Consider the following 25439-nt stretch of genomic DNA (forward strand, 5'->3'; position numbering starts at 1 on the left):
AAGGTGTTTCCTCAGGAGCAGGAGCCTGCACCACCCCCAGCCCCGAAGGTCCCTAACTCTCCTGCCCTGGAGCTCAGGCAGCCTTGACCACCTCTGTTCTGAGGGGGCGGGAGGGACACTGACACAGCCCAGGGTGAGCATTCTGCAGAGAAAACATCCCTCCCCTGGGAAGCACCTGGCTGCCCTGTACCCAGAAATACATGGAGTGAGCAGCTGGGGTGTGTGGAGGACCTCAGAGGATAAGAGTTCCTGCTTCCATGTGGCTCTGGCTACCTTTGTCTCCCTCCTTACACCCTGCACGGAGAGAGGCCATGCCATGCCCAGGGAATGCCTCACGTGGAGTGGGGCACCCAGCTCCCCCTGCCACAGGGGCCTAAACAGAGACCAGGGCTGAAAGACAACCCAAGCTCTCCACTGCATTGTTCGTGGCTGGGCAAAAGGGGTCAGCAATGAGATTTGGGCGCTTGAAAAAATGGTCAAATCATAGTTCAATTCAAGAAGTGAACGGCGGCCTGGATCAGGGTCAAGCTGAGGGTTTCTCTCCAGCTTGATTCCCAAGGCTGTTTTCTCTGGAGCAGCTGCTTTGACTATTGGAGCTACAGGGGACACGCCAATCTCACGTCGGCTTGGACCCCAAATGAAAGTCACGGGGACTTGCCTTGGGTGACCTGACCAAGTACAAGGCACTGAAACTGCAAACCAGCCCAGCTGGACTGCTGTCTCTCCTCACTGCCCTGCACCCTGTGGTCATTTCTTCATTCACAGATGTGTTTTTCACTAAGCAGCTATTAACTTGAACTTGGTGCCAGTGATCTAACAATGAGTGGGTTGTAGTTCCTGCCCTGGAGTTGCTCACTCCATCCCAGGGAAAGACATTTAATACCAGGAGGACGCGGTGAGGGTCACAAATATTGACTGGGCCCTTTGTTCAACCTCAGATATCAAGACCCCACAGGCTTCCTCCTGTATGGCACCTCCCAGGGACTTGAAACCACTTTACATTGTAAAGGTAGTGAAAATGTCACTGGAAAACCACTTCAGTTAGAAAATATTTGGGGAGTGACACGGAGTGAGCTAGGGCTGTGCCCATCAAGATCCCATAGTCTTAGAGGAGATAACGCTTTGGGTGTCCAGATTCACATCCCCTGATTGTTACTATTCAGGTATTTTAGGGGCCAGGAGAAATCTTTGGGGCTACATGTCCTGGTGGAGGGCACCCCAAAATTCTAAAGACCTCATATTTGTAAGAGATTCATGCGCCGGGTCCTAGTCTGGCATCTAATCTAAGGAAATAATCTAATTTTTTTAATTTCATGGTTCAAAGCCATAGAAGTTGAATAATCAGGGGAAGAAGAAAAAGGGCTGGACAAATTCTCCTGAGATGGGGTGAGCAGGATTTCTGTGTGAGTCAGAGATGTACAGGTCTGCCTTCTATCCAGAGGCCCGTCTTGCTGTCTTCTGGCCAGGTACAGTGCCCACGTTAACTAAGAAAACCGGGAAAAAGGAAAGAAACTCCAGAGCAGAGGCCTGGCTGGGTGGGACATGGCCACTACCCATGCTGAGGCAGGCCCCGTGCCATGCTCCTGGGTGAGCTGTGAGGCCCTGGCCCCATCCTCAGGGGCTCTCTGTGGAGGAAGTGTGCAGACAGGTGGCACAGAGATGCCCTGGGGCTTAGGAAGCACAGCCCCTGAAGCCACTCTTGCAGGTGACCCCTCGGGAGCCAGAGACCCACAGGGCTGTTCACAGGCTCTCGAGTACCTCAGGAGAAAGCTCATCTCCAGTCTGGACTTGACTGCTAGCCATCCCACGCCCACTGGGGTAGTTTCTCTCCTTCCCTCCCATCAGTCCTTCCCCATCCTGCTGGCTCTCCGTCCAAAAGAGCTCTAAGAAAGTCTGCTTTTTCTCTTCTCCTCACCCACAAACTCCTTTCTCAGTATTTCTATGTATACAGTGCTAAGTACCCTCTTTCTCAGAAGCAGAAGGATGACGGCATGTGGACGTCTTTCTTTCCCAGAGAAAGTTTTATCTCAGTAGCATTTCTTAACAAATGAAAAAGATACAGCGTCAGCGACTGAATACCTTTCAGTAAGTGAGTGGCTATTCACAAAGATTTGGGTGACTTCCTGAGTTCTGTAAAAGCCCAGCCCAGAATTTTTGTCTTTGCCCCCTCCTGAAGCCCAGACATCCTTAAGAAGCCAAGAGCTAAGGAAACCTTCTAAAGGTATCCCCGGCACCCTCTCTCATGAGGAGGAAAGCCTACAATGTTAGGACCAAAAATGGAGATTCAGAGATACAGAGGCTTGCTCAGGAAATGCCTGCTCACAATTTAAGTAAGAAAATTACATTAGGCCGATTCTAGCAGGCCTTTCCCTCATCAGGGGCCTTTGAGTCTAGCTAAGCTCCAGAGATATGTTCCTTTAGGATAGCCTACACATCCCCTTGATATATTTAAGTTAGAGAAGGATCTAAGTCCTTGCCTTGCAAGAACATCCTGCTTCAGTAGGCTTATGGTCTGAGGGGGGCACACAGAAAGTGTATAGTCAGGTGACCTGAGGGAAGGTGCAGTACAGTATCTCCTGTGCCCTGGTACCTGGAAACCCAGATTCATCCGTCAAGTCAGCCATAGTAAGACTGCAAGACCCGGCAACTTCTCCAATGGAAATGCTATTGGGAGAGAATTGGCCTACAGCACAGGGACGATGAAACAGGGAGGAGGGGAAGGAATTTCCAAGGGTCTGGGCATCAGGGATTGAAATTCAGTGGCTGGATCAGGAGCTCTTTGCTATTTCTAGTTGAAGACTAGAAAACCAAGGGATGGAGAGTGATGGCGAAGGGGATTCTGCAGCTTGAGGACAGCTTCTTTCCAGACCAGAGCCCGAGGCCCCAACAAGCAAAGGGGTAAACCAATGAGAATAAGCTGGTAATAAACTCACCACTCAGCAGAGGGTCCAGGAGCCGGAGAAAGGTGCTTTGTCTTCCTGGGAGCATTCACAGCCCTGTCTTGCATCATGGTCCCACCTTTTTACCCTGTATATGATATTTTTCTTAACTTTTTCAAAAAATTAGATCAACAGAGGAGTTGAATGTAGTATATCTTCCCACAGGGAAAAGTATGAAAAGCAATAGCAGAGAAGGTCAGCAGAGCTCTGGGATGAGAATGGACCTACTTGAAGGGGAGGATGGGGAGGGCGGGAGGGTGCAGGGGCCAGGGGAGCAGGGTGGGTCAGGGGCAGGGGGACCCAGGTGCCTCTGTCAGTGAATGCATACCGTGTCTAATCCTGCTCTGGAAGGAGAACTCTGAGGGACACAAAAGCTGTGAAGTCAGGTATTGGGAACAAATCACTGTCTGACTTGCCTGTTTCTCCTCCTGATTCTCACAGAAGTTTGAGGGAGAGGAAGTCTGCAGAGAATGAACTCCCAGGAGGGCTGCTTGAGAGGGGAGCAATAGAAACAGGGCAGTTTGCCAAAGGGAAAGGCTGGGCTCTGCTCCCTCCAGCCCTCCAGCCAGCTGACACTCTGGAATGAGGGTGGTGGTGGAGGGGAGGGTGGGCATAAGACAGTGAGGGTGGTGGAGCACAGAGGGTGGGCCGCCTTGGGGAGTGGGAAGAAAGGAGCTGAAGGGATTCTTCCAGTCCTTGTGGGTACAGCTGCTGGCTTCTTTTCTTTTGGGCTGTTATTTTGAGGTCTTCATCCTCATTTGGTCCTCAATCAGGCCATGTCCCAAGTTGGACACTGAGGAGAATTAAATCAACAAATTCTCCCTTCAAAATAGGCATTCCCAAAACACATGGACTTAGGCCTGAGGTCTCATCACCCCAAGGGGAGCAATAGTAATTAGGTCAAACCTTGAGCTCCCTTCACTGCTGGAAGGGAAATAAATCTACCCAGGGAAGTAAGGTGAGCTGTCTGCCCCAAGGTGAGACAAAGAATGGTTTTCCTACTATAGCTGGGGCATAGCCCCATCTCTATGCTATAGAAAATTATCCAATGATCTATGATTAGGGTACCTTTAAGAATGACCAGGCAAAGTTAGGTCTTCGAGAAGAGACTGTTGCTCCCATGGCTGTGAGCAGCAACCCCCTCCCTTTAGTTTGGGATGACTCTCTCTCTTCCTGGTCTATGGCTTTGATCATCTGCAGTTCATCGCAACTGGCCCCATTCAACTGGCTCTTGTGGCAGTTCTTCACTCCCACCTGAGCCTTGGGCACCATCCAGCCTTGTGGTGGTCCTCTAGGAACCCCACATCCCTGACAGATGTGGCCTTGTACTGCAGCGTGAATGTCTGTTTTGAAGGGAGCATTTGTGGACTCTGTTCTTTCTCACAAGCGTTTATGAAACCTGTAAATTGATTGCCAAGGGCACAGGGTTTTGTCTCTATCTGTACTTTTGGTTTGGGAAGGCACAATCTGGGAACTCTTGCCATCCCTAAGATACCCACTTCCAGTTGCCTGGAATCTGACCCTCATCCGGGTCTTTGTATCCTGAATTTTTTATCATTTCTGCCTCCAGGATTCCTCCATATTAATCCCCTTGTCACTTGTATAAAACACCTTGAGAATTAGACACTAATAATATTATTCAAAACACATCCATGGAAACTCAAGTGTGCTAGTCAGATACTCCTAATAAGTCTCGGGGATACAGCAATGAATGAGAAACAGTGTCTTTTCCTCTAAAAGCACTTCCTTTTGTAAAATAGCATTCAGTACCTTCTAAGACATTAGGAGTGAGGTTGAGTTGATATGTTAACAAAAGAGGTCAAACTTTTGGAGGGCAAATTAAGAAAACTCTGAAGCCTCTAGTCCATGAATGGCCAGAGTTAGCTACAAGGAGCTCCTAGGAAAAAGCCATATTATCCAATTCATAATTGGAAGGCAGAGAGCCAGGTGGGGAGACTGTTAAATTTGTTTTCATGAACATTTTTGTTCCCCAAATAAATGATGGCTTTTGGAAAAGAGAAGAGTGAACAAGGAAAAGGCAAGGTCAGAAGGGACAAGAGGCACGGAGCCCACATACAGGGCACTGTTCCTGCCTCCCTCAGACCCCAGCTGTTTTTCTGGAACAAACCCTGAGAATAGTCAGGTGGTGTCTAATCCAACCCCTGTTTTTCACGCCACCCTAGCCATCCTTGTGTCCCATCCTTTCTATTAGAGAAAAAATACAAATGGACAAACTATAATGTCCTCATCAGAGAAAGAGAATCTTACAGGTACAGGGAGAGATAGCTGGCTATACAGAGATGTACGTAGAGATGGAGAAAAGGAACCAAGATACAGAGAAAAAATAACAGAGTTATAACAGAAGAAAAAATAATAAAAGAACTAGAAGCTCGTCCTGGGAGAAAATGCAGAGCACAGAGGAAAAGAAAAAAAAGTAAAAGCCACAGATGAAAAAAGTAAAAGCCACAGAAGAAGAAGGACAACAAAGTTAGGAGCAAAGTGTCCAGATAAGAGACCCGAGAGGACGCAGGGAGGCCCCAGGCCTGCAGGATCCCCTCCCAGGGAGGCCAGGACCCTCGGCCTTCCACAAAGACTAAGAAGTAGAGGGAGCAGGGAGCAGAGCTGCAGAGATGAGACGGAGGAGGGGAGTGTTTGAGAAAACAGCCGAGGGAGAAAGGAGTCTGGCCTTTGGTTTGCAGGCCAGAAAGATCCCTAATAGGCTGGAAATGCACCCCACAATCATCACAAACCCCCACCCCCAGATAAGGCCCTGGTACACATTAAAGCAAAGGGGCAAAAAATGTGTTTTTTGTTTTGTTTTTAATTTAGGGTCACTGACAACTCCTCAGTTAATTTATCTCTTCAAGTTTAGAAATAAATTATCCAAACTCAGTGATGACAATTCTTCATAGGTGTTTGGAGGCTCTCATTGCCTCCCTCCCCTCATTAGGCATCTAGAGGCTGTCACTCATGTGCTCTAGAACCCAGCAATGTGTCTCCCCGCAGTGGGGTGAGGGAGTAAGGTGCCATTATTTGCACCCTCTGGCTTAGTGTGAAGTCCCGTCCTGTGCTCTGCCTGCTGACGAAGCCTGGCCTCTGTGCTTGTTTCAACAAATATCTAGTGAGTACTCAGCACATCACACTGGGATTTCTGCTTTCTCGGGAATTTCACTAAACTATTGTTTGATGCTAAATCCTATTATGGAGACCTTCAACTGTATTCTGGCCCACATTTCCTGAGGTCAAGCTTTGGGGGAAAAAGGGGAGCCCCAAAAGGGTTTGCATGGCTCGAAAAATGGTCCCATCACCCCTGAGGTCAATACTCATGGACCCACAGGATAAGTGAGGACCAGGTTTTTGGTCAGCTGGGATCTGCCGTGATCCATTCATCACTGGAGACGTGTGGCTTCATAGGGCTGATGGCAGTGCTGACACAGAGTTGCGGATACCCCACAGCTGTCTCGGGACTTTTTCAGGATGCAGGGCCTAAAAAACCCAGCCCCCGTACCTATCCATTTTTTTTTCCTCCTGTCTTCAGGTCTTCTTATTCTTCCTTCATATTTTAGTCAGCTTTCTGCTCACACTTGCTTAGTAGGTACATGAAAACACTTTAGAATTATTTATCTAATAGTATAGATGGAAATCCCTTTATTTCACAAACATTTATTGAGCTTTATTTTATGCCAGACTTCTGGTACTGTAGAGAGTTCAAATTTGATTGAGAGTTTGTTTTCCCCTATTGAAAAGCACTCCCTATTGGAAAGGAAAGGATGGCTGCAGAAGAGGAGGAGGGGCCAGGCCCAGGGGTTCCCTGAAGGGTTGATTCTATGGGAATTTACAAATAGCAGTGGGGTTCAAAAAAAGACAGTGGGTGATTTCTTGTTGTTCCTAGTTAGAGTATAAAGAGCCAGATGGTGAAGAGTATGAACAAGGAGCTGGATCCTTCAGATGTCATTCTCCTCACAGCTAAGGAGTGGCAGAGGGGGGTTGGGGTGGCCAAGAGAGCTGGCAACTGGGATTTCTAGATGGTTCCCAGGACAGGCTGAATCTGGTTGAACCAGTTGTTCCTGCTGAAATGGTGCCCTGTCTCTTTCCTTCCCGTTTGGTCAATTCGGGCTTCAACTATCCCTGCTTGTTTAAAAGAAGATACTAGATGAATAATATAAGAGACAGACACTCAAATCCTGACTCTAACAAACTAGGCAGAAAAAAATGGAGAGAGAGATAAGGAACATTTTGCAAATGTCGAGAAAGACAAATGTAGAGATATGACTGTAAAACAAAGATAGAGACTTGGAGGAAGAGAAAAAAGATGGAGCAGGAAGAAAAATGAAGAGAAACATGATTCAATGGGACATGCCCAAGAAGAGAGAGTCCCAGAGAGAAAGGGAGATGGTGGTTGCCATCAGCCTTGCCAGGGCACTCTCTCCCCCTGCTGGGCAGAGGCCCGGGCAGCTTTATCTCACAGCTCCTGAGAAGAGAAAGGAGATGTGACTTTACAGAGGTGGTATATGCAGGGAACAAGCAGGGAGCAGCGGAAAAAGCTGAAAAGGAGCACAGGAGACTCTGAGGGTCCCCAGAATGCCTACTGCTTTCTAATTTGGCCCACTCGCAGCCCGCTCCTGTATCCTTACCCCAGCCACTAAGCAAGTCGGGGCCTGTCCCAATGGAGCTGAAGGTCATAAAGAGAAGAAAGGAAGGTGATGAGGTGAAGGCCTAGACTGTGGGCTTGCCCTACAGAAGGCTCCACCTACTTTCCTTAGCCCGGCTTCCAGCCTAATTCTATTCAACTAACACTGTCCTTATTCATGGGCAGCATTTGTGGGAGCTAACAGCCAGAAGCCAGCACCTCATCCTCCCAAGGATGTCCATTGTGAGCGGGGACGGGCTGGACCTGGGAGTCACAACATGCTCAGGACTAGTCAACAAATCCAAGAATCCTTCCCTTATCAAAATAAAGCCCAAACTCTTTAAATGAATATAAACATAAATATGAATAAAGATAAGTATGTGTAACAGGATGGGTTTTGTTTTCACTGAGGTTGTAAAAGTCCAAGACAAAAGAACAATAGATGGAAACATCTGTCCCATCCTTCCGAGTAAGTGAACTTACTTTCACACCCACGTGAAGGGCTATGAAAATGTTTGAGGCCTGGAAAAGAAAAAGCACTTCTCTGCAGAAACTTTTTGGAGTGGAACTTTTGCTCTGTCCCGCTGGGGAGAGAGAAACCAGCTCCCCCCTGCCTCACGCCAAGGCGACTGCACCCAGGGCACTTGGCTAGTGTGTGTCCCTTGGATTTTGCAAGGCACAGCTCCCTGACCCCTGACCCCAGGGGAAGAGGAGGAGGCTGAGGTGGTGGAAGTAGGGCAGAGACTCGGCTTCCGTGGGCACACGTGTCACTTCCACAGCAAGGGAGTGGAGCCAGCAGGGTTCACTGGGCGGAACTGAAGTGACTGGATGTGCCACTTGAGGGGAAGAGCTGGCCAGGAGCCAGTTTGAAATCATATCCAGGAGTTTCTAGGAAGGTTGTGGGGGGCGGGGGGCAGTGATTGAAAAGGAATAGGCAATTGCTGACATCAGAGCACACTCTGCCCACAGCCAGCCAGCTGGGGAGGCGAGGTTGGGGCAATTCAAGGGACACCCCCCAGAGGAGCCAGCCCCGACCATGCACGAAGCCCAGGACACGCTATTGGCACCACATTCGGTGTGAGCCCACCCACCTCCCTAATCCAGGATCCAAAGCCAGGCCAGAAGGGAGAGCAGAAAAAAAAAAAACCCTAAGGCTGGGAACCCATACCCTTATCTCCTCTGTGAGTGCCGGCCCAGCAGAGCTGTTAAAGGAAGTTCTCAGTCTTGACTATTACACAGGGCTGGGGATTTTAGTTTCTAAAATGGATCTTCTTATGACTAAATCTGACTAGAGGACTTATTCCCTGGAAGTCTGCAGGAAAAAAGTATGGAACTGGTCCAAAGACTTCACCCAAAGAAAGGGAAGCAAAACATTAGCTCTACAAAGTAGATTTTAAATCCACGGTTCTTGGGTCCTGGGGGAATTTGGGTCTTGTAAGTGGTTAGAGGAACTTCTCTCCTCCCCTGACCTGCCCTTTGGTTTCACAGCAAAATGTGTTCCAGCCCGGGGATGGGGGCACTTGCAGGTATCTGGAAAGGTACTTTTTCTCTCTGCTGACCTTGCCACATGTTCTTGGCTCTGCCCAAGTACAGTTCCTATCACCATTTCTCTCTCAGGAGATCCTCTGGAGTACACCTGGGACTGGATTGTCTTCTGGAATTGCCCCCATGCCAGGACAGTGGCTCTCCCCAAGGACTCCTCTGGCACCCCTGCTTGTCTCTGCCTGTTTCCTTGTCCTTGGTCTCTCTCAAAACACTGTAAATTCCTTGATGGCAGGGACTCTTATCTTATTCTCACATCTGCTCCCCGGGGGTTAGAACACCTCTTGGTACATTGTAGATGCTCAGTTAATGTTTGTTGAGTCAGGACCTGAACACACACAGACACACAGACACACCCTTTTTTTGAAAGACTAAATTTATGCCTATCAACTTCTGTTTACTTCCCAAACCTCAGGAATTTTAATTTCAGTATATGTGCGTTGAAAGTTACTTATTTTGAGGGATAATTAAAAGAAGCAGGCACAAGATGTAGGCCATTACAAATGGAGGAAAGAAAACAGAGAGAAAGATTTTTTTTTCTGAAGCCTTAGTAAAGACAAAAGCAGAGGGAAACTCAGCACCTGGGGGTTAGGCCTGGGGGTTTGGGGGGTGACTGCTGAGGCTTAGGTTTGAGAGCAGCTGGCATGCTCTGCGTGAATTTGCTTTAAATGGGGCTGTGCACTAAGGTGCAACGACGCAAAAACAAAAAACAGAAACCAGCGTGGCATATTTCTCCAACCCCAACTCCAGAATGTGAGACAAACTTTAAGGGTCCATTGAGGGGAGAGGAAGTAGATCATCTATGAAAGGAAGGGGGGAAGGGGAGGAATAGGGCATCAGAAAGCTTGGGGTGTTGTATTCAAACTTGAGAAGAATTAATATAGAACCTCAGGGTCTTGCCCAGTGTCCTATTGGTGCCCCAGGGTAGAGACAGGACTCCAGGGGATGGCTTCAGGATGTATATTAGGAAGATACACCCTGGGGACTTAGGCTTCTGGACTGCTGTGCCCACCACCAACGTCCTGTGTCTGTAATCGGTGGTAAAATAGATGTACACTGTGATCCAAACTAAGACTAGAGTTTGTAAAAATAGACCCTGGGACCTTTGCACAAGGGGAGCAGGAAAAAGAAGGAACCTCCTCCCAAACAAACATGGATAAATTCTGTTTAAGCCAAAGGGATAGAGCTCAGAGGTGCAGTTCATTGTAAAAAGGAAAAAGAAGAAGAAAGCAAATGGTGCAGCATTACTGGAACCTGTGTAGTTTTATGGAGCAAAAATGACAATTGGTAAACCTACCCTCCATGCAACGTCTTTAGAAATTGCACTTGGGGCTTTAGAAATGGGTGTAAAAAATGCCTTTTCAGTTGTACTGAGGAGATTCAACACAAATCAAAGTTCTGTCCAACTCAGGGATCTCAGAAATCCTCTGTGACTGTTGGGGTTGGGACCATGGAGAAGGACCGAGAAGGCAGGAAATCACTTCAAGGACACAAGCACAGAGTCTCTGAAAATTTGGATAGAAGACCCAGTACAGAAATAAATATACCCCTTCGTAGGTATATTACCTGGGGGGAAATTGTGGTCATTAGTAAGCATCTCATTGAACTATTAATATAGTAAATTCGGGAAAATTTTGTAGAAAGCAAAGCATGGCTCATGGGCAACATTTGGAGGAAAAAATAATAGTTATGGTCAGTAGTGGAAATTCAAACAGTAAGACACTGGCTAAATGTAACATAAACCATAGTCCCCAAGCACAGTAATCATAAGAAAATGCCTCCGATGTGTCTTGCCACAGGCTCTGCAACATGCTGAATGTCTTCTCATGGACATAAGACCCTTAAATATAATGATACGTTCAAGAGTAAATGGGCCAGAAATGGTGGGCAGTTTTAAGAGTATTTCATTCATCTGCTTTGAAATGGCTCCTGGAGACTGCAAACTCGCCAGTTGTGAGGCTGCATTTGGTCATGCGCAGTCGTGCGCTTTGGGAGATATTTCAGCCCTGTTTTGTTTAATTGTCGTTTCTCAGGTGTCATTACCCACTAGAAACCCAGAGAATGGGCCAGAAGCATGTTGCACACAGTTTCCACTTTTTGCTGCCCAGGGTCTAGTATCCGAATTTCTGGATTTCCACAGTAATTGTCACAGTCTACTTGTCATTTGTAACATTTTAATATAGAGATGTTCTTAAATGATGAACTTGAGAAAAGCTATGCATTGAATAGACACTTAACAGATGGTCAAAACAATAGGAAACTTAAATTTGATATAAATTCATTAATGATATTTATACTACATTGATGAAATGTAGAACAGAAATATAAAATTCAATATTTTACATTTCAAGCTATCATTACTGCCCTTAAAGCAATTTGAAACACATTTCTCTGAAGTTTTAGAAACTTTATAAAAAAATATATTTTACATAAAACCTCTAAATCCGAAATATTTTTCAAAACCCAACCGGGTAGATATTGAAAAGAGTTATAATTTATTTAAATGACTAAAAAATTGAGATATCTCCCTCACAAATATGATTTTTAAAATCTATTGATTAGCAAGTACTGGCAAAGCAAATGTTTAACCAGTCTTCTGAAAAATTTAAAGACTACAAGGACAAAATGCTTCCTAATTGTCCAGAAGCTTGTTTACATTTTACGTGCCCTCTGTCAGAAACACATAGATGATAAGACTTGATGGAATGATAAAGAAAATCATTGTATCCTTCAGTTAATGATGAGCATTGTCTTAAATAGTGCAAGATGAATGAACTTCATGAGAATTAGTATTTCCTAGTTCAAATTAGTTTAGTAAATATTTTTCTGTCTTAAATGAGCAGAAGTCCTCTGGAGTTGCTCAAACCCTTGCTCCACGTATTGCAAGAAAACTCCTAAAGGGCAGATTCTGTGTCTGATGAATATCTCTCTCCAGCAACCAGCAAAGAGTCTGGAAGACAATGACCTTTCAGAGCTAATGACTTCTCTTCCCAAGCCCACAGAGTCTGAACGTGGCAACAATACTGCCAATATTGGAATGTGACCCAATACTGGCAACATGGCATGACTTCAGCTACTAAAAATGCATAACGATTTAAAAAATGAGGCCTTGTATTTCTTCTATCTTTGCTTTTTGGAAACAATTTAGGGTAGGCAGTGGCAAAGAATAAAACGTTCTTGGCTGAACTTCACAGTGGTGTTTGCGCTGGCTCTCGTTAACGTTATATTGGCTGTCTTGCAAAGGGGGAATTGGAGGTCACCAAGCTAAACTCCCAGAGACTACACCCAGGCTGTCCTCAGGTGGTGTGAAAGGGTGCAGACATCTTCGTCAAAATTTTGGGACTCTAAATTTGGGAAAAGAAAGACAGCAAGATATTTAGAAAAAAACTTCAGAACTCTGAACTATTGTGTTTCTGATTGACAATGTAACGATTAGAAAACAAGAAATGGAAATTTCAAATTTTGACTCCTTTCCTGACAGCAAGATAGACATGTGATGTTTACACTATATCAGGATGAATTATAACCAAAGACAATAGGATTAAAATCCAATGTTAATCATACCCTTTGTGTTCCTACAGCACACTTGGGTAACCTTGATTTTTGTTAGAATTTTTAAAAAATTATATTTATCTAGCTTCCTTGCTAGTCAATGAATATCTTGAGAGCAAGCTCTGTGTCTTATTCATCTTTGCCATTTTGTGTCACCACACAAAATTTTAGTACAGCTGCACAGCTGGAACTTAAGTAAATTTGTATTGAATTAACACATAGTCAAATCTGAGCTTGCCTTGGTGTCAGATATTGACTTGTTATTTGCATATTCAATAATCTTTGCTGGCATTCCCATTGGCAGCAGTATGTCAGTTACACAGGTAGATTGATCAGAACCTAGATGTACAGGAGATGTTATATAAACGTCTGTCTAGCAGATGTCCAGCAAAAGTTACTGCACATAAAGTTTGCATTTGTGGTGTGGTAGAAAGTTAATCAGCTAGAATACTTTTTAGAAAACTTCCATAGATTAAATTGAATGGATTATTTAAGGAGTGCTAACCATGATTTTTTTTTTAATAAGAGAATATAAGACAATATAGATGATTATATGACCTCTGGTTGGGGAAGTCTTTTTCATGCATGAATCTGTTGAAGACATCATAAAGGAAAATCTTGGAAAATTTTATTCCACATGACTGCTCATATTTCTAACAGCTAATTTTGTGCTGAAAAATACCAAAAAAACATTAAAATCATATTATCTGTTCTATTGAGAGGATTAGAACAAATTCCATTTTTAAAACTTTTAACGAGTTTATAAGAGCATAAAATCTTAAGTTGATTAACCAAGAATGGATTTTAAAAGAAATTTACATCCATGTTACAATTTTAGAATGAGAATGTAAAATGAGATATTGAAGGCGTGTTTTCTAACAGTGAATCTCATTGAGGTTTAAGAGAGTGAAATAATATCCTTTAGAGTAATGTTCAAATGAAACTAATATTTATTGCCTAGTTTATTTGAGAGAGCCTGTTACTAGGTTTTTGAATATATGATTGAGTTTCAGAACCAATTTAAAATAACTGCAAGAATGACTTTCTCACAGAGGATGACAAGGAGGACTTACAGGAATAGAAATTTCTTTGAAGGATTTACTTTAAAAAAAAATTGATCCTGTCTGCATATGAAATACATTTTCTCACTTAAAATATAAACCTTAAACTCTTCTATTTAGTGAAAGCAATAGAATACACTTCCAAATGAACACTAGATGTTCTTAAAATACCCCCTTGGGATGCTGGTCATGTTCCAAAGTGCAGTGCTCTGCTTCACGGAGAGATCCCCAGGAGCGTCCCTCATCGGAGTGCATGCTGTCTTTTCTCCTGGACACACAAAACCATCTACTTTGAAAATTATCTCTGTTAAATGTTCTGTTCAATCTGGAGCTTTAACCACCAACAAGAAGTTCCTGGTTGGAATCCTTCATTATAAAAACTGAAAAGAAAATAGACATTTTAGCTACTTTCATCCTTGCTTCCTAATTGGCCACCTAGGCCTTGCCAGGTGCAGCTGAAAGATAATCAGAGTTTTCCTTTACTGAATATTAAAGGTGGGAAAGACCTTGGAGATCATCAAATCTAATCCCTTTATTCTCCAAAGACACTCAGAGGCTCAGAGTAATTGACCTGACTTGTAGAAACTGATGGAAAGTTTTACTTCTGTTACTTACTTGCTGTGAGGTCATTTTGAAAATAGACATTATATCCTGTTTAAATTACCCTAGATTTCAGAGATAACCATTCCACGATAAACTCATCTGTCTGTATATTGGGCAAAAAAAGAGACCCTATTCCGAATAATACAGTGACGGCATTAAGCTAGACAAAGACAAAGATCATTAGTGTTAACAAATATTTATTGCATGCCTTGTAACACAGAATCAGCATGAGATAGGAAGGAAGTATAAGCTCTGCAGCCAGACAAATGACAATTGCTATGAGACTACTACCTCTACAATGTAACCTTGGGTGTTATTGTACCTCTCTGGATCTCAATTCCTCATCTGTAAAATACGAAGAAGAATAATTTATAGAACTATTAGTAAGTATAGAAAGAGATAATCTATGAAAAATACTTAACCATAGTGGATCATAGTTCTCTTCTGTGGCCAAAGGGTTGGCAAAACCCTTCTTCTTCCTCTACAGCCACATTTGGCATTGGATTCAGTTTCTAACTCTGTTCTTCTGTGATGTCTGAGAGAGTTGGGTTGTGGGTTATACTAAGCAACATTGTGTATGCTGCAAGTTACCCCTACCTGAGAACTGAACCTTACCTAAAGGGAAGTAGCAAGGAACTAGTTGTGTCCCATACTCGTTCATCTTAGTAGAGAAGATACATGGACCTTTCAGGTACCGTAGGGATGAACCAGAAATGGTTCAAGTTGGAATAGGAGCTCCTAGCTCAGGAAACCTCCTGCACTTGCCTGGGATAAAGTCCCCTTTCCTTGCACCTGAATTCTTACGTAAGAGAGATCAAAAAGAGTAGCGCTTGAACAGATGTGTGGGCTTCTGTAGGTACTTACTCCCTTTAGAAAGATGTGCCTGATGCTGCCTGGCTTGGAGACTTTGGGTTTCCCGGCTTGCATGTCTAGTACATGGCAGTCATGCCAGTCCGTATCCTTGGGCCCAGCAAGACCCGAGGTTGAACATTGTATTTCCCCACAGGCACTATGGGCGATGAAAAGAGGAGTGAGACTTGGAATATGAATCATGAAATAGACAAAGGAATGGGAGCTTTTTAATACGATATGAGAAAGACCTCCTGCTTGTAAGTAAAAGGATAAAATATGACTTGAAGAAAATGGAGACCACTGAGACCAGCAAGGGTAGGTAGGGGCCCAGTCACTAATACATGAGTAAAAAAATTAGAGTTGGAGTTCCAGAAACCTTGGATCAAATCTCAGCTCTCTTTCCAGCTCTGATCTGCACAGGATATTTTGTTGTAAAGATGCAATAAGACCATTGGTAAAGATCTTAGACCAGTCTCTGGCAAGTAAAAAGCATTTATTAATTAAATACTGGCTTCTGTTAAGTTGTGCTCAAAAGAGTTCAATTGATAGAAAAACGACAGGAAAAGTTAACTGGTAAGAAGTCATCGGAAGAGTAAGCTCTGGATTTAAGATCTAGAAGTTGGAAAAATTCTTAGAAACTTAACAAAATTGCATATAACCAGGTCCCTGTGAGGTGGACGGTAATTAGTTGCAAGTCCTCATTGAAGTGGAGGCAGTGAGAGTAAAGTGTGGGAGAATGGCACCTACTTGGAGTCCTCATGGAGGGAAGGAAAGCAGCACCCGGAGGGAGGGCTGGGAGCCACTCCTAATGTCACCAGAAACAGTTGCAGAGTGTCCCAGAGACAGGTTGTAATGGAAAAGAGCATAGAGAGGAAAAGAACAGAGGTACAGTTGTCCTAAAAAACTGTAAACCGGTTATTTGTGAATAAAAATAAGCCTCCAAATTTGCTGGATAAATTGACAAACCAAAACTGTCTTCCTCACAATGCACATATTAGAATAAAACATTTTGACATGTAATAAAATGCATATAATTCATAGATATAATGTTTTGGACAAGAATATAACACATCATATTGTCCAGATACTCATGTCCTTAGTGCTAGGCATTCAAAAGATAGTTGTTGAATAAATGAAAAGTCTCAGCTTTGCCACTTAACTCTGTTAACTGAAGGAGTCTCAGTTGTATCATCAGTAAAAATGAATGGTGATTTCCATCTCATGGAGTGAGATAATGTGTATGAAGTACCTGGCGTTTATTAGGCACTCAATAAATGGCAACTATTATTGTTATATTAAGCATGCATCCAGCATTGTTATAAATACTTTATAAGCATTTGAAAATTATCTTCACAGAAAACATTTTCTGTTTCATGTGGGAAATATGTACATCATTTTTTAAAAGAGAAAAATGCGTTTAAAACCTATCAATCATCTTGGTGTATATTAGATAAATTAATCTATTTCTAATTAATATATTAGTCATCTTCAAGACGAGTGCAGGTGTCTGGCACTGTCTGATACATCTGGATTTGTAGAAACACGTGAGCCTGAAATGCCAGAAACATCAAGAAGCTCCATGAGACGATGACCTTACATTTTTCCAAGAGTGAAAAGACTTATGAGTTAAGAGATGAGTTAAAAATATAGTCCTGCTCTTTTTGGTGATCTATCAGAAAGTTTGTAACCGTATCAGGCATTTTATATGACTTTAAACTGCTCGGAATCATTAAGGAAAGAATTTGCAGCAAGCCATACTTCTGTATTTCTCTGTGGGGGTCACACTGCCAACCTCAGAGTGTGTTCTGGAGACAGAAGTGCACTTCCAGGGTGTGGCTGCATAAGGGCGTTTCAGAGCTGGGGACCTGGCACACTACTCCCTCCAAGTTCTTGCTTCCTTCTGTCAGCAGGAGAGAGGAAGGTGAGCTGCATTAAGTAGACCCTGAGAGTGCATATTTTATTCTCTGAAGTAGAAATTTAAGGACATAAAAATCTGTTTTCTGTTCTTTGTCTCTTTTTCCCAGAATGGGGCAATGGCACCACCAGGGTGTCAGACCTGCTTCAAATCCCAGCCGTGGCTTTTGATGGCCAATGTTGACAATGTCTCTTGACATTGGGGACTTCTACCTCATCACCCATTAAATAGGGAGAGTACTATCTTTTTTGGTTAAAATAAAATGACATGAATATCTCTGAAAATATTAGGGGTGATCAATTATTCATTTCCCCTTTTTTTTCTTCTTCTTCCTTCCACTCTAGCTTCCTTGGAAGACAAAAGGGAGTGCTGTCAGCTAAGTCCGTAGTAGGAAAACTCAGGGAGATTTTGTGGGGTCGGAAAACATAACAATTTGTCAAAGATGCTACATTTCATCGTTATTGCAACAAAACTTGCTCAAGATAATTAAGGAAAATACTTAGACAGTCATGAATAGTCTACTCTCATAAAACCCAGGAAAATGTTGACATATTCAAATTGTTCTATCTTGAAACCTAGGATAACCATAAATATACTCAAATATACTTACTTGGGATTCCACTTGGGATGTTCAGGTGGGAACAGCGTGCTGTTGAGAACACAGCAATTGGCCCAAAGACTTCGAGAATGCCGGTGACATAAGGATCCTGGGGATTGAGTCACACAGTGTATATGATTACATTTACCATGGACTGGAGGAGTGATTAATTGTAAGGTCAGCTTGTGCCTCTGTTAATAGTTTCTTAGTTGATTTGTTCGAATTTTAAACTTAAAATACTACAAAAACAAAACTTATATTCCTTGCCTTTTGTGCTTACACAACTTCCTCTTATTTCTGTTCTTATTTTCCCATGGAGTACCTCTAAGACTAGTGTGAAAAGTAGTCCAGTTTCAGACTTGCAAGAGAACATTTCTGAAGTTTCTTACATAGAAAGTTTTCTTTAGGTTTGGGTTAAAAAATATCTTATCAGCACATGCTTTTTCTGCATTTTTGAGTTAATCATATGTTTCTTCCTTATGCCTTTAGTGATGAATTGCATCCTGAGATTATCTTATGTTCAAACATCCTGAAGTTGCTGGGGTAAATGCCATTTCTTTGCAGTATACTCAGATAGTACTTTATTGGGCCTGTAATTTCCTTTTTTTGGATTGATCTTATCTAGTCTCAGTTATTTTAGCTTTAAAATAATGAGCTGGACAGATATTTTACTTTTTCTATCACACAAAAACATGTATAAGATAAGGTTATCTGTTTCCGAAAATACCTAGGCTTAGTACTGTCTTGTGTTTCATTCTTCTATTAGTTACTTCAAAGATATTGAAACCCTCACTGATGTTTTTTCCCACTCAATTTTCAAATCTTATCATTGCCCGTGTCTTCCCTCATTAAGGTGGGGGAGAGGGGTGGAGGAGCTTGTTTTACTTTCATCCTTATCAGTTGCTCTATTCAACTCCTGTCTTCCAGATGGAGATTTTCTGGACTTTTAGTTCCATATTGTTAAGGACAATTTGTTTCATTTGTTTTTTAGACAACAGTGTAATTTATTACACGCTTGACTCTGCTTTCTATGTGTCAATGCTTCTCTCTGAATTCATTTCTCTTCATGCTGGACTACATCCCCAAGGATCCTTACAAAGGGAATTGATGTGACAAGCTTTATGAAAACTTTCTACTTTTCAAACTAAGTTCATTTTATCCTTATATTTAAATGGTACGAATGAATAGAAAAGCTTACTTCAAAATCTGGAGTTTTAATGTTTCAATATTGATTTCTTGTGCTCTTGCTGTAACTGGTTCTATGAACAAATTTCAGTGGCTCCTCTATTTTTTGGAATCCTATTCCAGATTTTCAGACTGGCGGGGCATGATGACTAGAACTCTGAAACTTGGGCTGCTTGCCCTTTCTTGCCTTTTCCGTATTGTTTCCTAGAAATGGCAGATTTTCTACAAGAGGGTGAGCTGAGATTCTGAAAACCCCTAGTCAGACTTCCTGAAGCTTCCAAGACTCACTGTCCTCCACAACCTGTCCCAGTGCACAAAGCCTTTTTGTTAATCACACCGCTACCTGCCCCCAAACGTGTAGCCCTTCCTTAAAAAGCCCAGGCTCTACGTCAGGGAGACAGATCAGAGGTCAGTTCTTTGTTCTTGAGACAAGATATCTTTTGTATTAAAATTTCCCTTCTTCCTCATCAATCCTCCTTGTCTCAGCAATTGGCTATTGGTATAGTGAGGAACCAGACCCAGACTGAAACTCCCTTGTGAATCTGATGATGACTGTCTCCAGGACAGCTGTTGAGATAGCTCATCAACCTCTTCCTTAGTCCTTTGCAGACTTGCCACCTTTTTCTTTTTAAATAATTTTATAGTTATCTCTATGCCCTAGAAGACACTAAACTCCCGTGTGGTAGGGACATGGTTAATCTGATATCTGTGTCTCTAGTTACATTTTGCCTGTTATTTCTTAAATAGTTCCTCTTCATCATCTCTTTGTGCTATTGCTAATGCCACACTCCTTATTTTCTCTTAACTTTTCTCTTTTCTCCAAACAAGTTCTTTGCAGTAGTAGAGAAAAGTCCTTGATCAAGTCATTCAGATCTCTCCTTTGTGGATAGGTCCATTTTGTTATTCAACCAATTAGTGTTTTTTATGCATATAATTTTTTTTTTTTTTTTTGAGACAAGTCTTCCTCCATTGCCCAGGCTGGAGTGCCCTGGACTTACCATGTATCACTGTAACCTCAGACTCCTTAGTTCAAGAGATCATCCTGCTTCAGCTTTCTGAGTAGCTAAGATTACAGGCATGTGCCACCACATCTGGCTAATTTTTCTATGTTTTATAGAAGCAGAGTCTCATTGTGCTGCCCAGGCTGGTCTCAAATGCCTGCCTTCAAGTGATCCCCCTGCCTCAGTCTCTCAAAGTGCTAGAATTACAGATATGAACCACCATGCCTGGGCAAAATTGTTTTATAAGTGATTATCTTCAACCTGTTCCTTCCGTTATTTCTTTTCAGGACACTGAAAAGTATACTGCCTTATTTATCTCAAGGCATTTATTATGTGTGGAGGGGGGGACAAGTGATATATTCCACATTGCTATACCAGACTTTTTCTATCTTAATGAAGCACTTTTTAATTCTACCCTAAAACCATAGGACCTACAGTTTTCCCCTTGCTGGTAGTACACAGTCCTTGGAGTATTAAAATGAATGCACTGGAAGTAGTTGAGGAAAAGTGAAAACCCAGAGAAATAAGAATAGCAAAGACACAGACGCATCCTTCCTGCTGCCTTACTAGTTGGCTAGCAATTGTAAACCAGCAGTTTCTCCTATGTGCGGAGAGATGGCTTAAATCAAGATGGTATTCCCTGTGCAAAAGAAACACGTGGTGGCCATTGACAGAAGCACAGGTGGTACTCTATTTTATTAGTAGAGAGTTCCTTTATGTTCTGGCTAGAATAAATATTTCGTAAAAGAATAAAATTTTAATCCACACAGACCTAAGTGTTTTTTAATGAATAACCATAGGATTTAAACTTTATTTGGTTTTAGATTTTAAAATAAAGTAATCTTTTATCTCATACTCACTCATTGCTAGATGTATCAAATGTATTCCCTTGCCAGTAATTCTAATAGCATGCCCTAATTAACTCATTTTATCTTTTGGTATAAATCAATTACAATTAAAGTAGAGTTTGTTAAATCTCAGTGGAGTATTGTTTCACGTTAAAAACATTTTTTCTCAAGAGATCAAGTGTGATTAACTTCAGTAAGAGGCTAAAAGTTCAAATTACTCTCATTGGAGAGAAATAGTCACAGTTGGTTTCTCGCAGTATATTTTATTCCATTTCTAAATGTAGGATGATAAATGGCATTGGTCTTAAAAATTTACTCCAGAGCAAAAGTTAAGAGTTTTTCTCAAATAATAAGCATGACAGCAAGAGTTAATCTAAGGGGCCCACACAGAGGTTGTCTCCCAGAAACAGATTTTCCCCAAAGCAATATGAACGATGTCCTTCTCTGGCTGCCGCTTAGCCTTCCTGGTCTGACTTTCCCTCCCCACGGTGCTTCTATACTGATCCGTATCAGTCATCTTTGCCTCTGCATTGCTGAATAGGGTTCCACTGTATGCATGTACATACCATAATTTATCTATTTACTGATTCATGGACCTCTAGGCTATTTCCAGGTTTGGCGATTATGAAATGGATTTAAATAGCTAAAGATCAGTATAGCTCCTAATATTATTTTGGTTCATGTTATACATATCAGTCCAAAATAATTCTATAAAGTTCAGAATTAATGACATCTTGTTGTTATCTCTGTTGTATTTCAAAAGAACTTACAGTGGGCCAAAAAATAGTTTAATTTCCTTAACTTATTTATACCCGTTATCAACCTATTTGATTAATAATTGGAAAACTTTTAGTCATTAATTTTGCACATACAATTAATAATTCCTATAATCATTAATTATGGCACCATTCGAAAATGATAACATTACTGTATTGTATACTTGAAATATGCTAAGAGAGATGATCGTAAGTGGTTTGTGTCTCCTCACATACAACATTGTAACTGTGTGAGGTGACATGTTAATTAGCTTGAGTATGGACATTGTTTCACACTATATGTGTATATCGAGACACGTATATCATGTTGTGCACCTTAAATATGTACAATTTTTACTTCTTAATTATACCTCAATAAAATTGGGAAAATATCTTGCTGTCTTGTATGTGATGAACAACATTTAACATAAAATGTAAACTAAATAGGTTTGTTCAAAATCACGTTCTGAATATTATCTTTATAAACAGTGAATATTAAAAGATACTACAGTACATTCAAAATATGTATTTTGTGTTACTGATAATGTTGTGCTTATTATAGTAGTTTGGATGATTATTTGACACCAACTATACACTGAGAACAGAAATTAGCCATTCAGATATTGAGCTTTCTGAAGTCTGAGGTCAAGGCAAAAGCTAACCCCAGTAAGAGCACAATATTTGAATTAGGGGTGAACTTCTGTGCAGCCCTAGTGTAAATGTATGAGAGAGCGTGTGTGTGTGTGTGTGTATGTGTGGCCACAGATAGATGATAGGTAGGTTACAAGACAAACTGTTTAATCTATAAAAGCTAATAATGATTTAATGTTGGTGTTTTCTTCTTTGACCATCTTGCTTAAATGTTTAATTACGGCTATTATGTCTAAACAAAAGCCAACATCATGTTCAATAATAAAACACCAGGATTCCCAATAAAGTCAGGACCCATTCAAAGATGTCCACTCACCGTAGTTATTTAATCAGTCACATTATTTAACCAGCCAGGAAAGTAGTATCTGGTGAGGGCCAACATGGCCAGTGGCTTGCTTGGGAGAGCCTGAGCTCACTGAGCTCCGCCTGGCAGCAGAGGGGGGTTGCTTCATTGTAGTCGTCAGGATCACTGGCTAAGTGAACGGAAACCAAAGTTTCAAAAAAAATTGTTTTTTCAAAATTATTTTCTATTATATGTATATTTAGTGTCTTGGAGTTTTTATTTTTTACCACATAAGAAATAGAGTTTTGGGTGGCACCTGTGGCTTAAAGGGGTAGGGTGCCAGCCCCATATACCGGAGGTGGCATGCTCAAACACAGCCCCAGCCAAAAAAAAAAAAAAGAGAGGAATAAAGAAATAGAGTTTTCGGTTCACATTAAGTACGAATTATGTAGAGCAAATTTCTGGCTATATCTATTTCATAAAATAATGGCCAAGCACTTCCCTTAGCCCTCACAGAAAAATCGTGCCCAGTATGAATTAGAAGGTCTATTTCATAGCTAAGGAAATTAAAATTATAATTTGCCCAACATCTCACAAGACTTAGGTAGAAGCCATCACACTTCAAGTCTGGATCTACTCGGTCATACCCTGATGCCCATTGATCATGCCAGCACCTGTTTTCCTTGGCATCAGGTCAAAACATCTTAATTCAGAGCAGGGAGGCCCCGGAAGTCAGAGGATTTTTCTGGCGTTTATGCCAGAGCAAAGTTCCATGCATTCCTGCAGACACTCACTCAGCACAGCACCTGACTTTACCCCAGAGCAGGGCCGTCACTCCTGGCAGCCCGGCAGCCCCACACAAAGATCAGCCTCTGCACAGTGCTGGATTCCTGCCACCCCCTCTCCGCTTCTGTAATTACCTCTAAATTTAACACACAGTCATTAATTACGGTGCCTATGAGAGTGTGATAATATTTCTCTTCCTTTATTGGATAAGTCCATCTGCCTGTCTTACCCTACATTTTTAACAAGAGCAGCCTTAGATTAGCAAACCACGGGTTTTTTGTGACCCCGGCTTCCATGCAAAGCTTCTAGCTTTCTCTATTCTAAAGTTCGCTGAAGTATTTTTCTGCTTTCCTGCAGTTTTTAAGTAGATAATAAGTTCCAAAATTCACCAGTCTTTCGCTGAAAGAAGCTTGTCACGGTGGTTGGTAGCTAATGAAGGCCCCTTTAGTTTATCTTCATCAATTGTCAAATATTTGAGTCCGTGAAGTGGTGTGATGAGGTACAAAGACAGATATTTGAAGGGATTTTAACTCATTTGAGCAATTACATGCTTAACTGCCCTGCGATAATCTGTCAGTCTGAGTCTTTTCTACACAGCACAAGTGGGGAGCGTTAGAATGGCTGGATTTAGAACATAAAGGCTTAGTCTGAATGGAAGAAAGGCACCAGAGAGATTAATTGCCAGTAACAAACAGCAGGGCTGCTTGCAAGTTATATATCACATAGTTACCTACCAGCAGTGATGAGGGCCCGTGCACAGAGAGCCGCCTGGGTCGGGACAAAACAGTCATTGCCTGGAATCCTGGGCCCCATAGCCAATGCAGGGAGGTAGAGAATTCCATTTCTTTAAAGCATATACTTACATGGCATATACACATGCATTCATACATGCAATAAATACATATTATTTATAAACAGCTTTTGTGAGCAAACTATGAATGTAGAAGTTCTTTCTAGGACCATTCATTTAAGTTAACTGAATCTACTAACCCGTGGGTCCTATAACTCAAAAGGGTGAGTCATATAAGTATTGGAAATTAAAGTAAATGGAATGACCAGATCACCAAAATAATTTTGAAAAAGAACAAATCACTAGTTGAGTTTAAAAACCACAGTGAGGAAGAAGGTAAGCTATGTGTGCAATTCCAGACATGCAGATCAGAGCACAGCACCAAACCCCTACATGATATAAATATAATTGTACAAACGAATTTCTAGTCATTCAAAACCCAGTTCTAAGAGACCAATTATTAGGGCAATGGATTCTATCAATTGCTGCTGTTGCAGTTGTTGGCTGAATGTTGAATTTGTGCTACCTTTCCTGGGTTGCTTTTTGATATTTTGCTTTTCCAGCAGGGGACATCTAAGTTGATACCACGTTCACTACATTTGTAGACTGAGATATGGGATGAGACATGCTTTCACCTTCTCATGGGTTCATTCAGGAATCCACTTGTTTGTTAATTTCCCTAGTGGTTTACTAAGTGCCCCTTGAAACCAGGTTAGAGGAGATATGGGTGTATGCCCAGGTGTGGGTGGTGGAGTCAGGGGTGACATCTCAGAGGGGTCTAAAGACTGGCAGGATGCCCAGAGACAAGAGGAGAGACAGGTTTCTCATGTGGGGAGAACATGATTAAAGTACAGTGAAAGGAAGACAGTGGCTTGGAAATAAGGGTATCAGCTCAGTAAAGACAACAGGGGCTTTAATGCCACATCAAAGAGAGTGTACTTAACCCACAACTGAGGATAGAACATGCGAGGGTTTAGAGATAACAGCTGTGCTTTAAAGTTTACTTGGCCTTGCGTGGTGGCTCACCCCTGTCATCCTAGCACTCTGGGAGGTCCACTTGGGAGGATCCCTTGAGCTCAGGAGTTCAAGACCAGCCCAAACAAGAGTAAGACCCCATCTCTACTAAAAATAGAAAAATTAGCTGGGCTTTATGGTGGGGGCATGTAATCCCAGCTACTTGGGAGGCAGAGGCAGAAGGATCACTTGAACCCAGGGATCTGGGGTTGCTGTGAGCCAGGCTGACATCACAGCACTCTAGGCTGTGAGGCAACAGAGTGAAAATCTGCCTCAAAACAGAGAAGAAGGTTTACCTGAAAAATTGTGTGAGGAGGAAAAAATAAATGAAGTGGGGATGGAATGACCAGTGGAATGGTGCTAACAGTAACCCAAGCAAACCCACAGTGACACAGAGTGTTAGCAAAGCCGAGCTGGGGAGAAGGAAGGAGAGC

The sequence above is a fragment of the Otolemur garnettii genome, unplaced genomic scaffold, assembly GCF_000181295.1.
Source record: "Otolemur garnettii isolate 467f Iridium unplaced genomic scaffold, OtoGar3 scaffold00029, whole genome shotgun sequence".
NCBI lineage: Eukaryota > Metazoa > Chordata > Mammalia > Primates > Galagidae > Otolemur > Otolemur garnettii.